This window comes from Ochlerotatus camptorhynchus, unplaced genomic scaffold (assembly GCF_037179485.1).
Source record: "Ochlerotatus camptorhynchus isolate MF236.1 unplaced genomic scaffold, CSIRO-AGI_Acam_v1.1 ptg000621l, whole genome shotgun sequence".
Lineage (NCBI taxonomy): Eukaryota > Metazoa > Arthropoda > Insecta > Diptera > Culicidae > Ochlerotatus > Ochlerotatus camptorhynchus.
Genome location: NW_027041100.1, coordinates 475,071 through 496,162, shown reverse-complemented (window position 1 = coordinate 496,162; position 21,092 = coordinate 475,071). Strand labels below are relative to the sequence as shown.

The window sequence follows — 21,092 nt, the reverse complement described above, 5'->3', positions numbered from 1 at the left end:
TGCATGCGACCATTTTCCTGTCCTGAACGTATACCGACTAGCTGCTGCAGCCGCGGTTCGGTCTTTTGCCAAACCACCGAAAAGCTCGCAACCCCACACCGAATCGGTTGCGAAGGAATGGGGCATCCTGCCTCACACGATCAACCATCGTCGACCGCGAGCAAGAGAGTGAGAGCACGCGCGCGTGCCTTCCAGCTCAGCACCGTTCATTTATTTATGTTGCTTGCCGTTTTCTTGTGCACGCCGATGCAAAGCTCCTTTCTCAAATCCGACGCCGTCGTCACCGACGACGACGACGACGCGACATTCGCTCACTCACTTTGCCGAGCTGGGGATCTCTCACTTTTGTGGGCCAGCTGGCTGTGGATCCATGCCGAACCCCAACCACCGATTTAGTGTACGTTACACTCTCCGTGCGCGTGAAGGTTCGTCGCTTCAATACGGCGGCTAGTCGAAGTCACTTTTCGACTCTTGTGGAATTGGCCTGTTGGTAACCCGTGTAGTGTTTTTTGGAGTAAAACTGATTTTTTTTGCCTAATGATACATTACTGCTGGGTTGTTTGGTTGCTGGAAAACCCAAGTGCTTAGTGCTTGCATTCAGTCAGTCATCAGTGCGTGGTGCAGTGGCGGTCGACGGCTGCCGCCCTGTGTATCGATATTCAATTAAAACAGGCGCATTTTCAATTCGCTGATTTTGCGAAAGTTGCATTTTCCCACTTTCGTTCGGTGCAGTTATTATATTATGTTGCGTTTATTTTTTTTCTTCTCTCGACTTGTATGATAAATGTGTGGCAGTGCAGTGACTCTTTTCTGCGGGTTCATGTTGCTCAGCTGGTCGGTTGGTTGGTTGGAGTGTAGGTAACTTGGGATTGGACCTGTCGTCGATGTCGTTGTCCAAGGGGAAGAGAACGTGAGATTTGCGAAAAGGAAAACGTGAAATTGGTAAATTTATAATGGTTTTGCGAAATTTTACTCCATTCAATTGGAACGAAAGTGCCTAATATAGTCGTAGTGTGTGACAACTACTCTTGAGTAACAGCAAAAATAAATAAAATAATAATAAACGAGGAGAAATGAATTCACCTTAACCTGCGCTGATAGGCAAAGTGTCAACCCACTCTCCGAGAGCTCTCGCCTGTGTGTTCAAGACCTGCTGCAGCTATGTGTGTAACTTGGAATTGACAGGGAAAAAACGTGAAAAATACATGCACAGGTTCACGAAGTCTCGAATAAAAATCTGTTTATATTTTACATAATTCACTTTCTATGGATTGGTTGTAACAATTTTGTCAACTGCAACCTTCGACAAGTGATTTGATTTTCGAGTGACAAGTGTGAATTGGGTGGGCCACTGTTACTATACATCGCGAAAGGGCTTCGACCAAAAGACCATGCACGAACCTCAAAACCAAAACCAAGACAGCGAGCCAAGAAAGGGAGAGTAGGCAAACGTAGTGCTTTTCACCATTAATTATCGCGTCTTTTTGCTTGGTATGAAGTGCATTTTGTTTAGTAACATCATCTGTTGTGCTGCTGTTGCTGTCTCGGTATGAGTGTGAGATGTGCACGAAGTGCATCATAAAGGGGCAAAGCAGAAAGTCGAGGAAAGGCATATAAAAATAAAAACGAATCGGAAAATGTTGTTGTCGATGAAGAAAAGGAACCAAAACAAGCTCTCGTTTTCCTTCTTGAGCGGAGTTGTTGTGGTTGTTGTTGCTGGTATACCGTACGTAACATCACGCATCACGATCCGAGAAAGGTGCACGCGTGCGTGAGTTCCTTTCCCTGTCGCCGCGGTTCAGCTGTTTGCCGGTAGGTGGTTGGATTTCGTGGAATTTTTCATCCTCAAAGTGCCAAGGTTAGTATTTCATTTATTTCATTTTACGAAAATCGAATCATAAACATCTGAGCCCATTCTTCATCGACTACCTTCCGACTATTTATAGACTAATCTGATCATCGTTGACCTTGGCATTACGACCCCCCGTATCGTATCAGATCGTCATCGCGTGACGGGATGGCGCTGCGTTGGTTGGTTGGGTCATCTTCTATTTGGGTTCCACTCTTCCATGCGACGATCAGCTCATCACAATTCATTTCGGTGATTTTAGGGACCATAAAACTAATTTCCCAACATGGTCGACACTAATAATGTGGCTTATGCGTTGCAAACAAACTTCTGGGTAACAGCAGCCAAACAACGTCCCCTTTCAGTGAGTTGACACATTTGACATCTTATTTCGGATGTGATTAGCTTGTTATGCCTATGAATGAATTTATAGTAGCAATCTTTATGACTTTGAAAGAATGTTGACGAAATATAATGGCATTGTTAGGGAAATATGTTCAATTCAAATTAAGCGATTCGAGTCGAATCATCAGATTGAGGTCAGTTCAACCGAACTTGGTTATAAGCTGCGATTTATGTGAAAGGAAATGTTATTCCGACTTTGTTATAGTACACCAAATGGATCATAAAGCGGCGCCGGTGGTGTAGTGGTAAGCGTGACTGCCTCTTACTTCAAAGGGCCTGGGTTCAATCCCAGTCGGCACCTTCGGGATTTTAAGAGGCACAAAATCTCTGATCACGCCTTGATTCGGAACGGAAGTGTAGCCGTTGGTCCCTTGTTCATTCGGTGCTTTGTAACCGAATTCCATTAAATCTCTGGTAGAAGGTTGTTCCAAAACTGCTCGACGATATGAGGAATTATTTTTTAATACAATGAGTGGATATTAGGCTGATGCAAAATTTGAAATTTTCGCTCCACGGTGTTCAAACGGTTTCAAATTGGGTCCTGATTAGCCTCCGAAAGTTTAAACTCATTTGATTAGAAACTGACTTGGCACAAACCATTTGAAGTTTATATGGAAATTACTATGGGAAAACAAAACATTTTGTTCATTGTGATTTTGTGAGGCTAATCAGGGCCCAATTTGGAACCGTTTGAGCACTGTGGAGCGAAAATTTCAAATTTTGCATCAGTCTAGTGGATACACCTAGCACATCACATCGCAACGGATGCCGGACGGTTCATTCATGTGTGGACGATGCTGTACGGCTATTATAAAACTTCCGTGCTTTTTTAAGTATGGCAAGTATTCACCATTCTTTTTTTAAAGTATCCGTATTCGAATATGGATTTAGGTGCTTTAAGGTACCGTAAAACGGGGTAGCTTTAATAATAATTTGAAGTGTATTTAATATAAAAATATTTACAGCAATTAATGTTTTCAATTTTTTTTAACAACACTGAGGATCCTTAAGTCAATTCGTTGTTCAACATGTTTAACGAAAATTATTGCATTTACACTATTTTTTAGTCTTGTGACCGAACACCAGTATTTTGATTTGGGGTTACTTTGATAATGCTCGATGAATGTAGAAGAACATCCGTGAACCTTAAACAATATAGTTCAAGAAATATGAAACTTTGAATGAGTATATAATCAGAAAATATCATAAGAAATAAGAAGAGAACATTAAATTTGTGATGACTATACAATAGAATTTAGGTTTTATCACGCTCTGTTTATATCACTTTCGGTTTTATCACGAAAAGTGGTTCGCATATATCACGTTTTTCAGAATTGAATATATAATTTGAAAACTTGCATTTATCATCGGTTTATTGAACCACATATATAAATAATTAAACAATTCGTCGTAACACATCATTAGCTAATGTTTACAATGGTTATTATGCAGAGTAAAGCGCTTTCAAAATTGAGGGCTATATATGAAGTCAAAGGACTCTTTTTTACTGATTCTATTCCTAGTCCCGCACGGAATACCTTTAGTATGCCTCAGGGAAGGGTATTAAGGTTGCTTCTATTTACCATGTAAATCAATCATTAGTAACGCATTTTACAATTTTGCTTTATCATTTTGCCGATGATGCCCTACAATGGCAAAACTTTTTAATTGTTGACCCTTCGCCTGTGCAAAAAAAAACACTTACGTTGTCTGAACCCTAGGGGTCAATTTGATCCCAAATTCAAATTGTCATAACTCAGCTAAGGTTGATCGGATTTATTAAATTTCAAATGTTCTGTAAAGTAAATTCAGTGAAATGATCAAATTTTATTTAAGGGAGCGGATCTCTCATTGGGAGGGGTCTTCGTAAAAATATACCCCTGAAGTGGCATATTTTGATGATAGATATGTTTATATCACGAGATCCCAACAAAATAGGATGTTGCTTCCTTCTGCAAAGATATTCAGAAATACAAGTTTTTCAAAACTATTGATAGTGTAGGACAGATGGCACTAAAACGAAAATAATGCAAGGTGCGCCATCTCACTTCATTGAACCTACAGAAACCTATGTTTTTGGGCAAAATGAACCATTCGCTGGGTTTTGAACAATATGGCAACTTGTGGCACTCGATTCTCTAGGACTTAACAACATATGGGTCATTCTAGCTCAAGTGGGTACAGAATTAAAAAAAAAAAAAAAAAAAAATGGCTGATGTCACCGATTTGAGCCAAACTTGGCCAAAACGCTTATTTTGGTATTCTGAACAAACATTTTTTTTTTATTTTGCTCTGAAGTGCCTAGATCCTTCTGAATTTTTGAGATTCTTAAACATTTAAAATTTCAGAAGAGATTACTCCACAACGAAATAAGTTATTCGTGATGTTAGAACGTCAATTTAAAGGTTTTTTTTTTTAATGTAGATTCTCGTTTTTTTTATAAAGTAACTACAGTAAACAGACTGATTATTACTGGCAGGTATCCAAATTGTCAAAAAATGGCATATTTTCACCATTTTTTTATTTCTTAATATTTTGGGCTCAAATTTTCACCACACTTTGGAAAACTCTTGATGTGGGCAAATGGCAAAGGGCAAATGATTTGGACAAATAGTTTTTGAGATATTACCAGATGAGTGAGTGGTAGTTTTGAGCTTTTCTGGTGAAAAATCAATGCTATTTAATATTTTTTTATTTTTTCTTGAATTCCTTCACGCCGATGGGACACTAATATTTATATGATACTAGCTGAGTGTGCCCGGTCTTGCTCGGGATTCAATATTAGCTTGAGTTTATGCGCCGATTTAAAAAAAATGCTATATTGTACGTAGCCCCCCCCCCCTATTATCTAAGGGGCTACCCCCTATGATTATCTCCTTATACCCCCACACTCGCCCCCACATGCCTAATTTGGTTCCATTTGCTTGATTAGTTCTCGAGTTATGCAGAAATTTCTGTTTCATTTGTATGGGAGCCCCCCCTTACAGAAGGGGGAGGGGTCTCAAACCATCATAAGAACCTTCCACGGCCCCAAAAACCCCTGTATACAAATTTTTACGCCAATCGGTTCAGTAGTTTCCGAGTCTATAAGGGTCAGACAGACAGACAGACAGACAGACAGAAATTCATTTTTATATATATGTATACAAATTTTCACGCCAATCGGTTCAGTAGTTTCCGAGTCTATAAGGGTCAGACAGACAGACAGACAGACAGACAGACAGAAATTCATTTTTATATATATAGATTTTTCACATGTTCTGGGCAGGATTATCATTATAAAAGGTTTATTACTTCAAATTGACGTTCTAAGATCAAGAATAGCCTATTACGCTGTGGAGTTATCGCTTCTGAAAGATGAAATTTTAAAAAATATCGAAAATCCAGGGTTGTAGCCGAGAGGGATTTGGGCACTTCAGAGCAAAATAAAAAAGGCGTTTGTTCAGAATTCCAAAATAAGCGTTTTGGCCAAGTTTGGCTCAAATCGGTGACATCGATCACAGGTGGTGTACCCACTTGAGCTGGAATGTTCCATATTTTTTTATCTAGTTTGTTTATTTGTAAGGCTCAATCACGTTTGCTTTACGGAGTCGATAATTCATTGTTCTTTGTTTGTAACAAAATTCACTATGTCTAGTAGGAGTTGAGCCGAATACTCGCGGCCTACATCAGAGCGATGTCGCCAGTATGAACGGTAGTGTGGTTCTAGATTCGTTTGGAGTTTGACCGGTTATGGTGACCAGTGGGCGACGATGAGGTTCATCGAGACGGGGGACAAGGACAAACAAAAACTAATAAAGAGCTATACAAAAGACAAACGAATTAAATTCTTATACCAAAGATTAGCTGAAACACATAAATTGACTGCATATAGCAGAGATCGCGAGTACCCAACACGTCTCTGATAGGGATATAGGGTTGTCTTCCTTGGGCCTCGAGGGTATTCAAAAGTCGCTCTCTGGCGGCGTCATTATCCGTACATTGCCAAACTGCGTGATCGATGTCATCGTAACAACATAAATGTGCTGAATAAATGTGTGATGATCCAAACCGATTAATGTGTTCAGCAAAGGATAACCAGGCGTTAGCCTAAATGCGGAGATGAACTAGTATCCAACTGAAAATCTGCTAAATACAGATATAAGAAGAAGAAGAACCATTAGCCTGAATAGTAAGGTACCACCGATTCCTAGTCCTGACTACTTCAAACTAGGGGAACAGGATTTTTCAGTGATCAAAGAACACATCTAAGTCCTTGTTACTTTTTATGCCTTGTTGATAGTGACAAGAATCGGTTTTGTCCATCGAGCATGATCTTGAAACAAAAAAAAATGAGTTAGTTAGTCTTCATCTATGTGATTCCTTATCTTCTATTCGTTGTTCCCTAGTTTGGGTTGCGTGGTCATTATCGGTGTCATTCCTTAATTTTGTTACAAAGGAATCCAATTTTGACTGACATTTCTCAATAGTGATGGAGTAATACGACATGCACTAAACTAAGGACACTACAATAGATCAAATTACTGGTCGCAGTGGTGTTAGGTCCCGAACAGAGGAAGAAAAGTACAGAGACCTGAACTCATTTCAATCAACTGATAATTGGTATAATTACATAGTATAAACATATCTCATTGAGATAAACTAAACAATTCAGAACTAAGTAAACTTAGGCGAAAAATTCAATAATTTCATAAATTCAATCTGAATCCTCATTTAATCTGGAATTCGACGAATCCTTTCTGGCCTTTTTCGAACGCCAGACACTTCGCGTTATGATGTGGCGGTGTAAAACTGGTTCCTTGTTCTTGCGTTTGGCTTGGAATGGTCACCCATTCCATTCAGCGACTCTTTTCACTTGGCACGGTCACCCGGAGTGTGATGCATCCCTCACGCTTTCCCCCCATCTTCAGCTGACTCCAATGAGCATTCAGCATGTTTCTGCCAACAGAGACAAGAAAAATGTTTCGTGAGACTCTTTTTACAAAACTCGCCTCTATCTATGATTCAATATCTTTTTTTTTTGATAATACCGAAGACAACAAATCAAAAAGACTGGCAACTTTGCCAGAATCCAAGCGACAGATACAATGGCGCTGCGCTTGAGTGAAGGTGGAAGCAACGCATAGAAAAATGAGCAAATACACAAACCCTTATTTTGAGGATGTAATCTTTGCTATCAAATTCGTTCGAAGCATTTACCTTTGAGCGGCAGATGCCGCGATTGTACCTGTCTCATAGCGTTCGTATGAGAAAATGGAAGAGTTGCCAGTCTTCTTGATTTGCTGTCTTCGGTATTATCCAAGTAGCAGCTGTCATCCACAACTGTAATTTTTTATACCTGACAATCTATCGGATTTCATCGTACTTCACGTTTTGGCTGTCCATAGGAACGTATTTTTCACTTTTAGAAAGTTAAATTATGGACAGAAGTAAATAAATGAGGTAGTTATGATTTCAAAGAATGATAATCCAGCCAAAAACATGTGAAAAATAACATAAAAATATTATTGTGCCATCAGCGTGAAGGAATTCAAGAAAAAATAAAAATATATTAAATAGCATTGATTTTTCACCAGAAAAGCTCAAAACTACCTCTCACTCATCTGGCCATATCTCAAAAACTATTTGTCCAAATCGTTTGCCCTTGGAAATACATAAAGAAGAAAAGTTTTCCAAAGTGTGGTGAAAATTTGAGCCCAAAATATTAAGAAACAAAAAATCCCGCGCATGGTGAAAATGGGCCATTTTTGACAATTTGGATACCTGCCGGTAATAAGTCTGTTTACTGTAGTTATTATAACAAAAACAAAACGTTTTTACACATATAAAAATCTAAATTAAAAAACCTTCAAGTTGACGTTCTAAGATCTTGAATAGCTTATTTGGTTGTGGAGTAATCTCTTCTGAAAGTTGACATTTTTAAAAATCTCGAAAATCCAGGGTTGTAGCCCAGAAGGATCTAGGCACATTAGAGCAAAATCAAAAAAGGCGTTTGTTCAGAATTCCAAAATAAGCATTTTGGCCAAGTTTGGCTCAAATCGGTAATGATGATGATGGTCCCACCTTTTACCCCTACAAAGGTTTGAGCTGGACGATTTATCTTTAAGATTATTATATATGACATTTTAACCAGGTTGGCAAACAAAATCGAACTGGTTTCAGTTACAGATATAAATTCCCTCTAGAGTTTACAGTTGCTTCACAGCGATAAAAATGTGGAAAAGCTCAGGCGTCCACCTCTTAGTTCGCCTTTTTGTCCACCTAAAATATTCATAAGTATTACAAGCAATCAAGAGTTAATGAACAATCAACAACGCATCCTATTACATTATTTTTTTTTTTATAATTACTTTATTTGTACAGGCTCAATCGAATAAACTTTACAGAGCCGAGTTATTCTTTGCGTTATACATTATTACTGTCTTAAATTTAAAGTTAAAGGAACTGGACCGAGTACTCGCGGTTGTCTCGAGGTTAGTGGAGATTTACAATTTTTTGGATGGGAAAAGGGAAGAAGGAGGTTTGAAATGTGGTTTACGATACAACTATTTAATTAATCCTAAAGCATGAAATTATTTCTATTCACCTTGAAAACAAACATTGAAAAAAAAAAAAACCCACACGTAAAAAATACAAACTAAACACAAGGTTAATCAAACTTACAATCTAAGGTTAATATCCTTAAAGTAAACATATATGAGTTTCATAAACTCCAGATCGCGTCTAGCCAAAATATCCCGAACTGGAACATTAGGTTGTCTACCTCGAGCCCGAAGGGAATCATAAAAATGTGATCTGACTCCACGATACTCCGCACAAGACCAAAGGATGTGATCAGCGTCCTGGTAACCTTGTCCACATTCACAGAGATTGCTGTCTCCCAACCCCACACGGAACAAGTGAGCGTTTAGACAATAGTGATTGGACATGAGACGAGACATCACGCGTATGAAGTCTCGACTCAAGTCCAACCCTTTGAACCATGCAAACTTCGACACCTTAGGGATAATTGAATGTAGCCATCGTCCCAAGCTCCCTCCACTCCATTGATGTTGCCAGCTAACGAGCGACTGCTGACTATAAATAGAGAAAAATTCACTATAGGCGATTTGTCGATCATAAATGTCGCCTTCCATAGCGCCCACCTTCGCAAGTGAATCCGCCTTCTCATTGCCCAAAATTGAGCAATGCGAAGGGACCCACGCGAAGGTGATGATGAAAGAGCGTACGGATAAAGTACTAAGCAGTTCTCGTATTTTCAAGAGAAAATACGAGAAGTGCTTTACCGGCCTAATGGAACGGATAGCCTCGACAGAACTGAGACTATCCGTAAAAATAAAGTAGTGGTCTGGAAGAAGTGAAGCAATAGTTTCCAAAGTGTAGTGAATTGCTGCCAGTTCAGCCACATACACAGAACAAGGAGCTTCAAGTTTTCGAGAGGCGCTATGAAATTCATTAAATACACCAAAACCAGCGGACTCCTCTATTAGAGATCCATCTGTGAAAAACGTTCTTGCAGAATCAACATGGCCAAACTTTGCAGCGTATAATGACGGAGCAATCATAGAACGATGATGCTCTGGAATTCCGCGGATTTCCTGCGTCATAGATAAATCAAAATTCACTGAATTGCCGAAATCGGAGAATATTACACGATTGGGAATATTTCTTGAAGGGCTGACATCCTGTGTTAAATATAGGTAGTACAAAGTCATAAAACATGTTTGAGGATTTAGCTCCAGAAGCTTCTCAAAATTTTCGATCACCAGTGGGTTCATTACTTCGCAACGGGTGAGGAGCCTCAGAGATAACTCTGAAAAACGGACGGATAGAGGCAACATGCCCGCCAGCACTTCGAGACTCATAGTATGAGTCGAGTGCATGCATCCTAACGCGATACGAAGACAACGATACTGGATCCGTTCCAGCTTGATGATGTGCGTTTTAGCTGCCGACTGGAAGCAAAAACTACCGTACTCTAAAACCGATAAAATCGTTGTCCGGTACAACGTCAGAAGATCTTGTGGATGGGCTCCCCACCACGTTCCGGTAATTGATCGAAGGAAATTGATCCTTAGTTGGCATTTTCGTCTCAGATACTCAATGTGGGATCTCCAGGTGCATTTGGAATCGAACCAGACCCCAAGATATTTAAAGGACATGGAATGAGTGATCGGTTTACCCAAAAGTTGAAGCTTCGGTTGTGCTGGGCTATGCTTCCTAGAAAAAACGACCAACTCAGTTTTCTCCGTGGAGAATTCGATACCTAGCTGAATAGCCCAAGTAGACAAATTGTCCAAGGTATCCTGTAAGGGTCCTTGCAGGTCAACCTCTTTTGGCCCTGTGATGGACACTACGCCGTCATCTGCAAGTTGTCTCAACGTGCAATTGTCACTAAGACAATTGTCAATTTCTCTAACGTAGAAATTGTACAACAGGGGGCTTAAACATGAGCCTTGGGGGAGACCCATGTAGCTAAATCGAAAAGCTGTTGAGTTTCCATGAGAAAAGCTCATATGTTTTTCTGACAGCAAATTGTACAAAAAATTATTCATAAATGGAGACAATCCACAAACGTGGAGTTTCTCTGAAAGAACTTCAACGGATACTGAATCAAAAGCCCCCTTGATATCCAAGAACACAGAAGCCATTTGCTCTTTCTTAGCAAAAGCCAACTGAATTTCCGAGGAAAGCAACGCGAGACAGTCGTTCGTTCCCTTACCCCTACGGAAACCAAATTGAGTATCTGAAAGAAGGTGGTTCGTCTCAACCCATTTGTCGAGGCGAAAAAGGATCATTTTCTCCATCAATTTCCGAATACACGACAGCATCGCGATGGGCCGATACGAATTGTGATCCGACGCGGGTTTATCAGGCTTTTTAATGGCTATCACCCTCACTCGTCTCCAATCGTCGGGAACAATATTGAGCTCCAAGAACTGATTGTACAAGTTCAACATGCGCCTCTTAGTGACGTCTGGGAGGTTTTTCAGCAAGTTGAACTTGATTCTATCAGATCCCGGGGCAGAATTTCCACACGAAAGGAGAGCGAGTGAAAGTTCCACCATTGAAAAAGGCTGACTGATTTCGTCTACCGAATTCGCGGTTTCGCGAGGAGTCAACTGCGACGGCACGGAATCCGGACACACTTTTCGCGCGAATTTAAGAATCCATTGATCCGAGCATTCCTCGCTTTCGTTGTTAGTAGACCGGTTACGCATTCTTCGCGCCGTACTCCAAAGCGTATTCATAGACGTTTCGCGCGACAATCCGTCTACAAACTGCCGCCAGTAACCCCGTTTTTTGGCCTTGATGAGGCTCTTGAGTTCGCGTTCAAGAGATGTGTATGCGTCGAAATGCTCGCGTGTTCCGCGTTTCCGAAAAAGTTTAAACGCGTCGGACTTTTTACGGTAAACCTCCGTGCATTGTTGATCCCACCAGAGCGATGGTGTTTTCTTACGGATTGACGATCGCGGCACCGGTCGTGTTTGAGCTTGAAGGGCGCTGTCGACGATGAGATTAGAGAGGAAATTATATTCCTCCAACGGCGGAAGCTCTTCCACTGACGATACTGTATCGTCTATCGCGGATTGGAACTTAGTCCAATCGATGTTACGGGTTAGATCATACGCGACGTTAACGGATTCTGACGAGTTGAACCCACTGGCAATCGAAATTTTGATCGGCAGATGATCACTACCGTGCGGATCCTGGATTACATGCCAAGTGCAATTCAACGATAGTGAATTGGAGCAAAAGGTGAGGTCTAATCTGCTACCATTCGAGGATGGACCAGCCAAACGTGTTACTTCTCCATTGTTAAGTATTGTCATGTTGAAGTTGTCGCAGAGATCATAAATCAAAGTAGAACGGTTATCATTGTACAGCTCCCCCCAGCCTGTACCGTGGGAGTTAAAATCTCCCATGATCAACCATGGAGCGGGAAGTACCGCACATATGTCGAAAAGTTGTTTGCGATTAACAGAGACTCTAGGAGCAATATATACAGAAGCAATACAAAGGCTCTTACCTTTAATGGTAGCCTGACATGCGACAACTTCAATACCGGGGAATTCGGGAAGATTCACTCTATAGAAGGAATGGCACTTTTTGATCCCCAAAAGTACCCCTCCTCCACGTGAATCCTCACGATCCAATCGAATAATGTTAAAATCAAAAAAAGGGAGATCAATTTCTGAAGAAAGCCATGTTTCACAGAGGGCAAATGCATCGCAATTATTGTTATGGACTAAATACTTGAACGAATCTAATTTCGGAATAAGACTTCGACAATTCCACTGTAGAACAGTGATCAAATCCCCGACCTCGTTTGGAAAATTATCCATCGAAGGAGATGAAAGCTGCAAGAAGGGGCCATTTTGAAGTCAATTGCTTCAAGAAGGATTTCACAGTGGGAAGCAATGTGAGGACAATGCTTTTCAGAGGATCAAAAATGTTGAGGTATTTGAGAATACCGTCCACAATGTCATCAAATGAGAACAGCCCAGATGAAGAAGGGGTTTCTGTTCTTAAAATTGGGGCATCAGGGGTTTTGGATGTCCCCCTATTACATTAGTAACCCCGCAATCTGATGCTATCATAATTTTCAGCAATGTCAGGAATGCTCACGAACCCCTAACATTTGCCAGAAAACATACTACTAACTCAAGGTATCTTCCAAATAAGCTTCAAAATTACATTTATTTTTTCAAATGTTAAATTCAGTCCTCTATATCCGTAATACGCGCGCTGGGCTAAAAACCTTTGTAGACTACTATATTTTTTTACTATTACTATTAAATCAAATATCAATAATCCATCATCAACATCGTGGCGAACAAAATAGTTTTTGTAGTGCTACAATAATTATTAAAAAGTCGTTATAACAGCTATCCATACAAAATAATCCGTTAGAGATAACTTCGTCAAATTCATAATATGTCAATTCATAAAAAATCACTGGATAGCTGTTCAAAAGACAGTTTTAACGTGTGAAATGCAGTGTCTTTTAAATTCTGTAAGTGTTGCTGAACATTTGATATGTCTACGCATCGAATTGAAAACATTTATTCCTTTATAATATAGGTAATGAATTTTGTGAAGCACAAGTAAAGACATGTGGTGTTCTTATTTCAACCGCGTTTCTAGAATTATATCTATGAAAGTCATTTCCTCTTTCAATTCGATCACACAAATATCGAGGCAGCAAACCGTTAACTACTTTAAAAATGAACACCATAGTCAAATATACAATTATTTGCTTCACCGACAACCATTGTAAGGCGTCTAGCTTCAAAGTTGAGGAAGTGAATCTATTACATCTCAAAATCAAACGCATTATTTTATTCTGCAGGCGCTGTAATCTCGATATTTGTGTTGCATTGACCAGAAATAAAATGCAAGGGCAAAAGTCTAGATGAGAAGAGATGATTGATTTGCATAGCTGTATTTTACTGGCAATAGTTAAATCGTTTTTCAGTCGACATAGAATCCCATACTTCTTGGCAATTTTCTTGATGACATTGTCAATGTGAGAGTTGAACTTAAGTTTGTCATTAATAAACACCCCAAAATATTTAATCTCCCGAACACGATCAATAGCCTCATCATCAATTACAACAGAGACGTTCTCATTTAGTCTATTCCACGAAATAACCATAAATTTAGTTTTACTTGTATTCAATTTCAACTGCTTGTACTTCAACCATCTACTTAGAGAACGCAAATCTTCATTCAAGTTTAAAACGGCATCATCTAAATGCTTAGCTGCAATGAATAGCACAGTATCATCTGCAAAAAGATTAATGTCGCAAAATCGTAAAACACGTCGCAAGTCATTAATATACATAATAAATAACAGGGGGCCTAATACACTTCCCATAATTACAGGCATCCGACACTACAACAATCGTTTTAGCTGGATCATAAAAATTCTAAAATGTTGGCATTGATCAAAGATTCTTGACTGGTCAAAAATGCTCTTTGACATTCATCTCCCCAGTTAAACCTAACATTTTTCTTCAGCAAACTGTAAAAACATTTAAGCTTTGACGCCAGGTAAGGAACGAATTTCCCGTTATAATTAATGAAGCTCAAAAATGCTTTAAGTTCTGAAACATAAGTTGGAGATTTAGCTGCTAGAATTATTAAAAGTTTGTCTGATGATGGTAGTTAGCCTTTATCTGTTATAATGCAACCTAAATATGTCAAGGATTGAACAAAAAACTTACATTTTCCAAAATTTACCTTCATATTAGCTAGTTGTTTAAGCCGACTAAAATTTTATCCACAATTTGCTTGACAAAGATGCGGAAGACGATGCCCCTTGTGGTAAACGGTAATAAGTGAACAAGCCTTTTATCGTATTAATGACCATATATTTGCGAGATCTATCTGATAGCTGAAGCTGCGTGTACGCCCCCGTCAGATCAAGTGAACACAAATAATTGGACCCTGAAAGGGAGGCAAAAATGTCTTGCGCTAAGGGAAGATACGTGGGAATTATGACCTTCAAAATTTTACAATCAATTACCATGCGTACATCTACGTCTTTTTGATCACGATCACCACTGGCGACGCCCACTCCCTAACGTAAATTGGCGTTATAATCTGTTGTTCTTCCAAGAGCTCTAAATGCTTCACCACCTTGTACCTGAGCCTGTATGGGACATCGTATGCTTTACGGAAAATTGGTGTCTCCTTTTTCAAAATGAGATTAGCTTCATGCCCTATAATTGATTTAGATAAGTCTTTCTTAAAAACATTTGGAAACAATGATTTAATGCTACCTGGTTCATTGATGTCGCTTCCAGCTGCCACGTTAATATTATTGCAATCACGCGAATGAAGCCCCGACTTACATCCAGACCTTTGAACCACGCTCTCGAAGAAACATTTGGAATATTGATGGAATGTAACCACCGCCCAAGAGAACTACTTGTCTAATCGTTTTGCCAACTTAGAAGAGAACTCTGACGTACTAATGGTTCTTAGCATTTTGAATCCAGTCCCATAATCTTAAAAAGACCAGGATCTTGAAATTTGTTCTCAGCTGAAGTCTGAGAATCTTGACACATTTTTGTTAATAGAAAATATAGAAATTTTCTCTACAAAGGCAGTAATTTTCGAAAATGTAGAGCCCTGTTAGTGAGTAGAATGAATCATGTTGAAAAAAATAGAAAAAAAAAGTTACCGACTGGACTCGTACCACGAACGTTGCGATTATCATGCCTGTGCTTTCTCCAATGCTCTCTCTATATGCTTTGGAACATGGATAGACTAAAAGCGAAGACAACATATCAAGAAGACTGGCAACTTTGCCAGAATCCTAACGACAGATACAGTAGCGCTGCGCTTGAGCGAAGGTGGAAGCAACGAATAGGGGTTGGACCCAAGCAACACAATTTGTCATAAACGTGTTTACATAACTTTTTTATGATAATATTAGCGGTAAACATTTACCTCTAGTCACTTATATACAACTTATTTATACCGAAAAAAGCGCAAGAGGTGGGATCTATATATAACATATGCTTGACTTGCGCAACTTATTTATGACTATAGCGATACCTACTGTATTGGACATGTTGTAAATTAATTTCATCCTTCCTACGAATGGAATTTGTTTATCATCAATTTACATAACTTATTCTTCTGAGGAATTTTATCGTGCGAATAAAGTGCCTAAACTGAGATTCCTTAGTGCAAACATTTATGCGGTTGCAAATTTATGGTAAATCTATACATTCTACTTCTAAAAAACTCATTGGCTCTAAGTAAAAGCTTAATATAATAGATTGAATTGCATAAAAAATCCTGAATAAAATTCCCCAACATTGCAAAAAAAAAAACAAAAACAAATATAATATCAACTTTCTTTTTTAATTATCTTACTTATCTCTTTTACAAAACGTACATGTGATGTTGAAAGAACAAATTAAATGTTTTTTCATTCTATACATTGCTTCATTGGTCAGCCATATTGTGGTGCAGTTTGTAGAATGCATTGAGAAATTTCATAATTGTTATCAAAACATGTTTATAACACGTAAAACAAGAATTTTACTTGTATCGTATATTGAAGTTATAATTATGGATTGCCTATTTATAACACTTTTATAACTGATTGTTTTTGATGAAAACTTGCTAGCCTTATATACAACATGTTTTCATATGTCATTTTTGGAAACATAAGTACAACTGAAATACAACTTATTAATAACATGTTATCAAAAGCAGGATGCTGCAAAGGCAATTAATATATAACTTATTTACAACAGGATTTTTTTTTATTTTTCATGCAAGATGTTGCAAGTGTTACTTGGGGAATCATCGCTATAAAGTTTGATCGGAGCATTTAGCTTTTAGTGGCAGATGACGCTATTGTGCCTGTCTCATAGCGGATGTATGAGAAAATGGAAGAGTTGCCAGTCTTCTTGATATGATGTCTCCACTGTAAGTGTGTGCGTCGTTATGCAATGTTATAAATAAAAAACTTGCAGGTATAGTCGAAATAGATAGAAGTAGATAGAACACGGAATTAAAAAGATAAAAAATCATAACATCGTCTGCATGGTCAAATTATACCATTCGCTGTGGTATTCACTGCAGAGGATGATAGGAAATGCAACTAACATTCAATGTCCTACATTTTGGTTTGCGTGTAGTCTCAGAAACTTCAACTCAAGTAAACTTTAGAACCTAACAAACTTTATGCAGCCTGTGAACAGTTTTTTTTTTTTTTAATTAAAAATTGATCCGAATAGTGAGCACAAGAGACATCAAAGCACTTGACAGTTGCTAGTCAATCCAGAGGCTTATCACTTTACTAGTTTATACTCCAAACGTGAAAAATATTCAATCAAAATAACGTGCATCCGGACTCGATTGATATGAAAAAATCTACTTGGTTCCGATTGTTATGATGAATAACAATCTGATCCATTTTTGGTTTTTCCATGGCACTGGATTTGCCTTCATCAATTTCTCCTTCAGCAGTTTTCGGCTTCCGCAACCGTGACCTATCCTAACAAATGTTACGCTGGCATCTCTTTATGTAATTCTATCCCGCATTACTCAAGGGATTGCAAAAACCCGAATATCCTCACGTTCATCAAGTCCACATTTCAAGAAAGCCGCGTTCCACAAAGTTTGAATGTTTCGCAGACGGAGCTGGGCATTTCCCACACTTTTATAACTCCAAGGCAAATCGTAACCGTCCCACGTGTCCAGCTTGCTTCACACCTGGACGACCGTGACAAACCTTCCAAAATATAGGCTGCTGAAAACAAAACAAAAATCAGCGAGAACAATTTGCGCTGACAGCCGAGCCGTAAATTTACAATCTCTCACGCACTCCCACCTTGTGCGCCAACGATGAACCATATCGGCTTTATAGGCAAAATTGATTCAGTCCTTGCTCAACGATCACCACCATTACCACCACCACCGCACAAAGCTCACACTTTTGCTTTTGCTATCAGCAGTGAATTTTGTGTTTCACCGATCCAAACTGGCTATCCTCCAACCTGGGGGTTGCAGGCGAATGCTTGTTTTTTGTTGTTGTTGTTTTGATACCGGTATCATTTAATTTGAAACCAGTTCCGTTCGCCGACAACGATGACGTGCCGCTTGATGCATACACTTATTCCGCTTCGATCGTATGAGATATTTTCGACTACTAATCCCAGTAGAGGGTTGATCATTAGCGTTTAGAAGAGCGTTGAGTTAATTTCGAAAATGGTTGAAATTGTTACACTTTATCAGATTCCACCAACATTTCACGAAAATTGCAAACATGCAACACTGCAACCCCCTATACAATGCGATCCAACTGGTGGAAACTGTGCTGGAAAATTCGCGCCCGAATCGAATGCAATGCATCCAACCAGACACTCGGAGAGCATTGGATGCGATGCTCCGATGACCCAAATTTTCCTCATCTCTCTCGTTTTGTTCGAGCATACCTATTTGATTTGGTTTGGTCGATGGCTGTTTCGGTGGTTGTGGCGGCTCTGACGGAGGCTGCCTTCAAGCGATTGTGCAATATTCCTTTGCTTTGGGTACATGGTGCTGGGGCCGTCGGTGGTGTTGGACGGTATATTTCCCAGCCTTGCCTACCGTAATCACATGCAAGCGAGCATGCGAGAGGCCGATACAGTTGTTTAGTGCCCGGTGACTTGGGTGTTAGGAACACGACGAGTGAAAATCGTAAACATATCGCGACCGGTGATGTCAAATACCGATTGTCCATTGATATAGATAGACAAATGAGGCAAATTTTATGGTTTCGGTAATAAACAACGGAATCTAGGGTGCATCCGTTGTGGAGCGAATTTTAAACATTGTGCTTATGATTACGTGAGGCAGAAATTATGACATTTCGTCGATTCAACACACTTTACTTAGATTTGAGATTAGAAAATCTTCCAAATACTTGTTTGCATAAGCAGTTCTCGAGATTTCAGCTCAAAAACTTGCACGTTGCACTGTGTGCATTCAGGAAAATTATGGCTACAAATGTGTACATTTTTCTGAAAGATTTGTATTGTCTGTAGCGTCTGTAGGCTTCAAATGAAACTCTAGCTCAAATTTTCAACAATCTGCAATCGATTTGATTAAATCAATGCCCTCATTCTAAGTTCAGAAACCTAGTTTTTTTTTTAATTTCATTGATTTGAATATTTTTTACACTAATGCTGTTTTGGCAAGTCTCTGAGCTTTCTAGTTCAAGCTCCATAGTCGTGAACATTCTTTCAAGTTCCAGGCCTGGAGTATGTTTTGAAGTCAGAAATATTTTTTTTTTTTCATTTTTCTGAGCATACAAAGCATTATGATATTAAATTTAGGAAGAACCATTTTCATTTCAAGTTTATAGTTAAGCTCTTAGATAAAAAAATTTATACCTGAGAAAATGTACTTTAGCGTAATATTTAAAGTTTGGATAACGTTTGGTGAAATAGAAAGGTTTATAAATTCAAGGATTAAGTCCAGGTAAAGTCTTCAATATTTTCTTAATGCAGGATGTTACAGTACATGTTGAAAATATTGGAGATCAGTGATTAGTAGAGTGATGCAAAATTTGAAAATTTCGCTCCACAATACTTAAACGATTCCAAATCGGATTCTGACTAACCTCTCAAAATTTGAACCCATTTGGTGGGAAACTGAGATGGCACAAACCATTTGAAGTTTGTAAAACCAAGATTTTTGTTCATGTATATCTAATAATTCACCATATCGGTCTGCTTCAAAAGATTTCAACTGTACTTGTAGGAAATTTTCTCAGCTACAACTTTGCTCAAGACCACTTTTTGATTAAATGCAAGGATCGAAAGTCATCAATGGATCAATGCGCTGATGTCTTATGATCATGCTCAATCAAATGCTCAGCAGGCAACATTGGTGTTTCTGGGGCGTTGAATAGAACACAAAAATCATAGCTACTATATCACACTGCAAAATACAGTGTTGCCTACAGAGCTGCTGCTTGATCTTGTCATAAGTTTACCAATCTCTTAAATAATTAATAACTTTTTCCTGTCTCGTTTTACATAGAAACGATCTTGAGCAATGTTGTAGCTGAGAAAATTTGCTATAAGAATGGCTCTCGAACTGTTTCGCAGCTCAATATGGAAAAAGACTAGAAGGTAATGAACAAAAAGTTGAGATTTTCCATAGTAATTTACATGTAAATTTCAAATGGCTTGTGCGAAGACTGTTTCTAGCCAAATGAGTTGTAACTTTGGGTGGCAAATCAGGACTCGATTTGAAACCATTTAAGCACTGTGGAGCGAAAATGTCAAATTTTTCATCAGTCTAGTGATTAGAGGAAGAGCTCTAATCACGGAACTGAAGCAAATATCAGCCATTCCATAGCAAAAGAATATAGCGGTTCTCACAATTTCGTAAAAATGAGTAGTTTTGTTTCTTATCCCAAATTATTAGACCAGTATTTATTTATTTTGTCATTAGGGTGACCATTTTCATGTTAGGGTGGTCAAAAAATATTTTTTTATTTTTTTTTAAATTCATAACTTTTGAACCGCTGGGCCGATTTCAAAAATCAAAATATAAAAAGAAAGGTAATTAAAAATAAAATTGAAAATTTGGATGTTTTGTATTGAAAAACTTTGATTGTATTTGCTTTTATGGTTATTATGGTTTGTAGATATCACTAAATGAGCTATGTGTTTTTTTTTAGTTTATGAGTAATATTTTTTAGAAGTTATCTACACTCAAAAAAATGAGCACGTCACTATAATGTGTTTCACACTTGATCTCGCTCAAACTGTTAAACACATCTATTTCATGTGTGAATCAGATGATACAATCTATTCAGTAACGCTATAAAGCCATTTGTTACACATTTGGATTTCATGGACTTCAAATGTCAGTGTCAACAACCAATCACATAATTGTCGAATATTCTACGCTCAACATCATATTGTCTATCATATATGAATTGAGTGTCCTGCATAAATTAATCTTTTTTTTTATAGTTTATTTAAAATGTTCATATTTAAATTACAATAGACAATAATACTGAACATTATTGAAATTGATTTTGTTTGGTCCAGACATGCCTCGTTCTTACTTCCGTTCTCCGTTACGGTCGAGAAATCACGCGAAAGGGACACATATTCCTCCAGCTGCAGTGACTACGACTGGAATCGCTATACGGATGATCGTTCTTCCAAATTCCGTTCGACAACGACATTACGAAAATTTTGACAAAAATTGAACTGCACCTTTCTTTTTCATCTTCTTGCCAATCCTGGATTACATCAGTTCTGAAAAGAAAAAGTTGTTTAGGTGGCATATTTTGAACAAATTACCA

The 21,092-nt window shown here is 38.6% G+C and overlaps 1 protein-coding gene across 3 annotated transcripts in view; it reads left to right on the top strand.

Moving 5' to 3' along the window:
* Positions 1-398: 398 nt before the first annotated feature.
* LOC135714138 (transcription factor SPT20 homolog) overlaps positions 399-21,092 on the top strand; it is a 413,580-nt gene continuing 392,886 nt past the window's right edge. For 2 of the 3 annotated variants that reach the window (XM_065237423.1, XM_065237420.1), the window contains exon 1: positions 399-486. The gene's annotated coding sequence lies outside the window, so the exon portion shown is untranslated. The remainder of the gene's footprint in view (positions 487-21,092) is intronic. The other variant, XM_065237422.1, reaches the window with a different exon arrangement.